This window comes from Pteropus alecto, unplaced genomic scaffold (assembly GCF_000325575.1).
Source record: "Pteropus alecto unplaced genomic scaffold, ASM32557v1 scaffold20, whole genome shotgun sequence".
In the NCBI taxonomy this organism is placed as follows: Eukaryota; Metazoa; Chordata; class Mammalia; order Chiroptera; family Pteropodidae; genus Pteropus; species Pteropus alecto.
Window position 1 is genome coordinate 30,559,797 of NW_006436298.1, and position 7,462 is coordinate 30,567,258.

Here is a 7,462-nt window from a genome sequence, read left to right on the forward strand (position 1 = left end):
TTTTCTCTCTGTCTGTATAAACACACACACACACACACACACACACACACACACACATCCCTCAAATTCACTTTTTTTCACTGTGTCTTCTTTTACTTTTACTTAAATTTTGGCACTAATAGACTACATACATATATATATGGGGGAAGAGAAAGAGAGAGAGGGAGAGAGAGAGAGAGAAAGAGCGAGCGGTAGAAGGGGAGACTCAATGCAACCTTTAATTCCAAGCAGAGTCCCCCTCCTCAGCATTATCACATACATAGTGGAAAGAGATCAGGGTCTGGAGAAGAACAAAACCCAGACTCTGGACAAAATTAATTTATATAATTACATATACCTGTGTATTTGTAGAGAAGAAAAGCTGGGAGTGTGAGTAAGGTAGGGCAGAAATTAGGTGAGGAAAGCAGAGGTGTGTGCCCCAATAAATCACATTCTTTGGAGAGTGTGGTGGGGGATGCATGGGTATGAGCAAGACTTGGTATATAGGACACTTAGAAGTGTCATTGTAGCTTGGCCTTTCGATCCCATCCAAGGGAGTCTAAATGCTTCGGTTCTGCCCAGGAGCTAAGTTGGTGCCAGGAGGTAAAATTTTAGCTGACTTTTGCCTGGAGGTTGATGGTGGATGGTGTTTTGTAGAAATGACATCTCCACTCTAAACAGAGGCTTCTGGTGAAGATACAGGGCTGGAGCAAGAGGCTTTAAAGCTTGGGAGTTGCAAGTAGAGGACAGGGTGAGAGCTAGAGGCAAGGCAGTCTCCCTGCTAGGGGCTGAGCTAGAGCTTGCTCCTGCTAGAGTCAGAGAAGCAGGAGGCCCAGGTGCAGGGGAAGCTGCCAAACGTGAGGCGAGGAAGCATGCTTGGGTGCACACAGGGTCCCAGAGCTTTCTCTGCTACCTGGCTGCTTCCCACTCTCATCTGCCCATTGGTCCAGAGAGCTGACAGGCTTGACATGTAAGTGCCATGTTTATGTCTTCTCACTGTCTTCTGGGGACCTTCATGTGGGCATGGAGGGCTAGGAGAGGGCACAAACATTAACTCTGTTTGTGCTGGAGTCCAGACTAGGTTTTTCTCTGTACAGTGAGGACCAAAATTGAGAGAAGGAGCCCCCCTCATTATGGGGAAGAAAGTTCATGTGCCATAGCCATAGGACTACAGATGTCTTGGCTCCCCCTCCACCTGGGGAATGGAGACAGCCCCATCTATGCCCTACCCAAGAGATGGTCAGTCCCAGCTGGCCAGTAGAAGAGGATGCCTTGGTATCAATGAGCCTAGCTCTAGTGACCTGAACAGCAGGAGTAGGGTTAGTCATGGAGAGGGTAGGGGTGATCAGAAGACAGAGATCTTTTTTCTTGAGTTTGCTTTGCTTTTACAGAGCCAGCTTGCTAAACTCTTCAGAAAACATGGAAAATAACCTTGAGAAGTCCTCCATTGACAGATGCCTCTCAATCCCATTCTGTCTACACCCAGAGGCAACTTGGTTCACCTCTTATTGGTCACCACCAGCGCTTCATAGTGGTAGATATGCAGGCCAGGGCTTCCAGTCTCACCTGATGGGCTGAAGTCTGTGGACTTTGGTTGGCTCAAAGTGGTTCTACAACTTTGCAGAAAGAAGATTTCGATATCTTGGGTGCAAGGAGGTATGATAGGGTGTCTGGTCAGGCAGGGAGCAGGTTTTTTCTCTAGTTAGGCAATGACTATTCCATCTCTTCTTTCAAGATCATCTTTTCCAAGCTGGAAGTCGCCTTACTGAGTTCCTCTCTCTGATGCTCTGAGTTTTCCTGTCCTCTCTGGAATCATTATTTCCTTTTTTCCCTCCTTCCTTTGCCTCTCTCTGAGATGTCTTCTGCTTCCTTCATTCTGTTTTCACAATGGCCAGTGTGTGTGTGTGTGTGTGTGTGTGTGTGTGTGTGTGTGTGGCGGGGGGCATGGCCAGTAGTTGGTTTTGATCTTGGCTGGCTGGTTGGGGTCAGGGGGCTGGGCTGCAGGGAATTGGCTGACTCTGTGATGAGGTCCTCAATGAAAAGCTTGCTCTGAGGGCTGCCTCCCATGGATTCTCTCTGCTTGTGGAAAGGTAACTTCTTGTAGATGTTGGGATCTGGGCAGGTTGTCTCCGGGTGGTAAAAATGAGTCAGGTTGGTCTGGGAGGTCCCACTAGTTCTTGGGGCTGAAGCCTGGGAGATGATTTCAGGGGACCACGTATTTCAGGAGGGAATAGGTAAAGTGGCTGGTAGATCATGATGTCAAGTCACTCCACATCCAGGATGGCCTTATCTTTGGGGATGACATCCAAGTCCTTATAGCCTAGCACCTAATTCCATGGTCTTTGTGTGCTGGCTCTATTTTCTCAACTGACAATGGAGTTAATGCATAACTAATAAATTTTTTAAATTGTTTATCTGTGTACCATGAAAAATAAGCCAAGTTACCACCAGCAGTTTGAGAGAAATTAAAGTTCGTGAAAATTATTTTTAAAGAGCTGTAATACCAGCCATGACTTGAAAAGTTTAAAGCAACTATTTTTAAAAATAATTAATTATATAAATGCCTACAAAGTAGGCTATATATGAGGTTTTATAAATTAGATATTGTACAATAAGAACAATGGTGGTAAATTTGGTTGCATAATATCAACATTGTTATATAGGTAGTCTGGCCCAAATATATGAACATTTATGTATTCAAAAACAAATTTAACATAATATATGATATTAACATATTATGAGTTAGAAAGCATACACCAAAATTATGAATTTTAAAGGATGCTGTATAAACATGAATAGAAATAGATATGTAAACAGTTTTCCCCACAACTCAGTTGCCAGTCTTGAGCAACTGAGTGCTTATATCCCATCGGGTAAAATCTGTGAATCATCAGAATTTGACTGCTTAAATTAATCAAAGATTTCATATTTTGAAAAGATTTTGTATTTTTTGCCTTGATCTCTGAGATAAAGTTATTTATTTTATTACCTCCCCTCTACAATTTCCAATTATTTGAATACTTTTTTAAATTGTGGCATGGTGTTAGCTGAGCAAAACAGTGGACTGTGAAATCTAGAAAACTACTGAAGAACCAATACAAGCAGATTTAAGTACATTAATTAGTGGTATTCAAGAATGTTAAACATAGACATATTTTTCTAGGAAAGCAGTAGCTAAAATAACAACACAACAACAAACATAGGTAGTTGAATTGGCAAAGAGATACTTTGCAGGCTGCTGACTCAGTATTATATTGCTTCACAGTTTATTATAAATTTAAGGGCAAACAGGGTTCCTTCAGTTTTTGCTTATGAACCCAAGGAAAACCCTGTTTTAAGTAGGATGTGGTTTATAGAAGCATCTTATTAAAATGACATTCTTCCCGTGGTTATGTGTATTAAGAACCAGTTCACCCAGCCTAAGATCAATTATTTCTGCCTATGGCAATGAGAGTGTGAGTTAAACATAATTCTCAGAAGCAGTTAGCATTCCACTGAAGGTTATTGCTTCCATCCAAAAGAGGAGTTACCTAATTTAATCAATTCTCTTAGTGTTAAACTTCAGATAGTAAGCAACTTAGGTTATAAACAGTGCAACTATTAAGTATAACAGTTAAGACTCTATGTTTTAACTAGATGATTCACAGAGTAATCAATGGTTAGCCAGAGAGTTCTTGTTGTTTAATACTTACTTGAACTTTTATCGAGAAGTAAACACAAAACAAATTGGAATATTAACCTATTTCCCTGACTCTAAACTTGCCCTTCTCTCATATGATTTGCATGTTGTCTTTGGGGTTTTCTTTCTAAAGGAAATACTTAGGCCACTGTTCTGCTTAAAATGTTAATTTGCTCTTCCATGCTCTCTTGGTAGAATTTAAACACCTTTACATGACTTAGTAGCAGCTTCATGATCTGACGTCTATTTACTTCTCTAGCTTCATCTTTTATCTCTGTACCTTTCTCAATACATTTTCCCTTTCTTCCACTCGAATTCTATATCTGGTCTTTCTGAATTTCTCCAAACACAATACAATCTCTCACTTCTGGGCATTAATAAAAGCTGTTGCCTCTATTAGGGACTTCCTTCTTCTGCTCTCTGTCTAATTTTATTCTTTAGGTTTCAACATAGATACCAATGCCATTGAATATCTTTCCCTGATTCACCAAGACTAGATTATTATTCTTTCTGCATAGTCTCATAGTACTCTGTTTTATACATATATGTCTCATTATGCTGAACTTGCTGGTTTATTTAATACTATGACTATTTTCCACGGTTATATTCCTAGAGGCTTGGTGCTAAGCAGGTAGTAGTTGATCAAAACTGCTTATTGAATGATTGCATGATTAAACTCTTAGTTAATGTAAAGGTGTTTCTTAGTCTCTTACAACACATCCCTGAAATTTGATTCACTCCCATCAGTAGTAATGGCTTACTCTGTAGTGGTTTTAATGGCAAATGAGAGGCATAGAAAGATCTTCAATATATGAGGTGTGTGTGTGGGAAATGTATTTAGTTTGAAAAGTCTCCAGGTGACTGATATGTTCCCCTGATGAAATATGGCTCCTGAATTATATTTAATAATTTAAGCACAGAAATTTTCTTCCTAAATTAGCAACATGTTTTAATACAATTTGAAAGTCTTTACACCAAAACCTTGGAGGGGAAAAAAAAGACCTTATCATTTGGATGTTACAAAAAAAGAAGAAAATGGCCAACCAATTACCTGTGCCTCTGTTTTCCCAACCAGGTTTTAAAAGTATCATTCCTCACCTGGAAATTCTTTTACTTTCCATTAGTGTGAGATCTGAGGGTACTACTGTTAATGGCTTCTTCAAGAACATGACTTAGCTGTATTAGACCCCTGCTAGAATTTCTGTCTATTGGGAATATGGAAGTGTTTGTTAGGTCCCAGGGTTCACCCAGACAGCATGAAATTTAACATACAGGTAGAAATCTTATCTGTAGGCAGCTACTGTCTCTTTTTCTAACTATAATCTCTGGAAAGATCTGGTCAATATATTTACATAAGAAAATGAAATAAGTTATGGATATTAGAAAGTGAGATGTTTAGAAATAAAAAAAAAAGAGTGGCTTTTGGAGTCATGAGCTTTTAGTAATACAATAAGAGGGAGCTTCAGAATTCTTTTACATGAGTAAGAAACAAGCAGCTACTATCTTAATACTAGACAGCATTTACTAAAGTATTTAGAGAAACTTATAGGAAAGTGGTTTGAAAGAACTATTTTAAAAAATTTTGCACCTTATATTTTAGAGAAAAAAGATATTTATTTAGAAGACTTACTACTTGAGAAAAATTACTGAGGAATAATGATTGATTAGTTAATAAAAGTAGTGGAGATAGGAAGCTTACCTCTTGGAAAAGCAAATCTGACTCCTATATCACATAGTATAAATTGGTTGATGACTTAAATGTAAAAAATATTATGTAGTACTAGAGGAAATATATGTAAATTATATAACTATTGACATTAGTAAATCACTTAAAAACACAATGCAGTATATGATATACTGTTGAACTGTACACTTGAAACATCACCTTTTGTTGATCGATGTCACTCCAATAATTTTTAATAATAATGATAAAAACACATCATCAGAAGTCCAAATCATCACAAAAAGTTAAGAAAAAAATACATATGTACAAATTGGGGAAGATGTTTGCAAAACATATGCCTAAGATAGCATTTCCTTAATTTATAATGAAATGTCACAAATTAATAGGAAATACAAATAAAATCTTTATGTCAAAGGGATGAAAGACATTTCACACATGCAAAATAATAACCAATAACAACAAAAATGAAAACATTCAAAATCATTATAAAAATGATATTTAACTACATTTTTTTTTTTGACAAAGGCCAAAAAGTTTGGTAATATTTATGTTACCAGAGGTGTGGGGAGAAATACGCTCTCATACACAGCTTGTGTGTGTGCATTGATTTCTTTCAAAACATTTAATTTTTTTGGTATTGAAATTTTGCACTCAGAATTTATTGTAAAGATACAAGTAAATCAATGCTAAAGATGCATGTACAAAGATGTGATTGTAACTGCAAAAGGTTAAGTTCCAAGGGAGCAGGTAATTAGTTTGTTTTATGCAAAGTATCTAGAAAAATGTTTGGCACAGGGTAGGTACTTACTAAGTATTTGTTTTTGTTGTGCTTGTTTATAATAATAATAAAAAGCAATCTAAATGTGTGACAGTATAGGAATTGTTACATAAGTTAGGGTACATTCAATAAATAAATATTTATACAGTTATTTAAAAGATATGAAAAGAAGTGTGCTATGTAAGGACTTTCATTGTACATTAACTGCATATGCATATATAATTTAAAAAACAAGTAACAACATAATGGTCACTAAGGTCTCATTTTTGTAGATATTTCTTTAAAATGACATACACTAAAATGTTAACCATGGTGAGAGATCATGTAATATTTATTTTTTCCAATGTTATATTGTTATGTATTACTTGTCAAATAAAATTATAAAATGAATTAGTAAAAAAATCCATGTTAATAATTCTCCACAGCTTACAGAGCACATTTCATACTCATTATTAAGGCAGAAGGCTTCTATGATCTTATTGCCATTGCCCTTTGCATTTTAATCAACTACTTTCTCTTTATGTACCCTTTGTTTCAGGCAAACTGACCTATCTACAAAGATAACTTCATTTTATTATGTCTGTTTTAATGTTACTTAAACTATTTTCTTTTTCTGAAAAGGCATTACCTTTTATTTCAGTTGAAATTCATTCATTTGTCCAAGATGTGTCTCAATAATGCCTTCAATTTTTGAAAACATACAAATTTAAATTAGAAATTATCATTCCTCCAATTATTCTGTATCTCCTGGCATTTATCTCTTTATATATTATATTTGTTTTCTTCTGAATATGTAATTTCCACTTAGAGGATAAGTTTTTTGGTAGTATGGACTAACGTCTTATTTATCATTTTACACAGTATAATGCATAGCAGAACATCTTGAATAGAGTTGAAGATTTTTTTTTGAATTGGCAGGCTGAGATGTTTTCAGAAAAAGCTCAATTATATTCTTACTTATATAGTAGAAAAAAGGAAGAAAAGATAATGTTTATAAAATAGTTAAAAATTCTGAGGGGAAATTTCAAAATATTTTGCAGAGTTTTATTTCACCTGCTAAATAGAGTTTATGTATATATTTTAAAATCTAACTAACTCAAGTGTGGAAATAAGAAAAAGGGATTTTTTTTTAAACCAATGTTTCATTCATTCTAGGTCATTGTTTTGTTTCATTTTACAGTAATTAATATATGTCAGTGATCTTATCATATCACATATGCAGGAGTCAGAGCAAATACAATTTTGAAGCTAGGCTGAGTAAGAGATTTGGAATTGATATATAACCACAGAAGTTTTTGTGATTTTCTCTAACTTAAAAATATCTAAAATCTTTTCGAGCTGA

At 35.8% G+C, this 7,462-nt stretch overlaps 1 pseudogene; it reads right to left on the minus strand.

Annotated features, from left to right (window-relative positions):
• LOC102894656 overlaps positions 1-3,891 on the minus strand; it is a 185,622-nt pseudogene extending 181,731 nt beyond the window's left edge.
• Between the last annotated feature and the right edge of the window lie 3,571 nt (positions 3,892-7,462).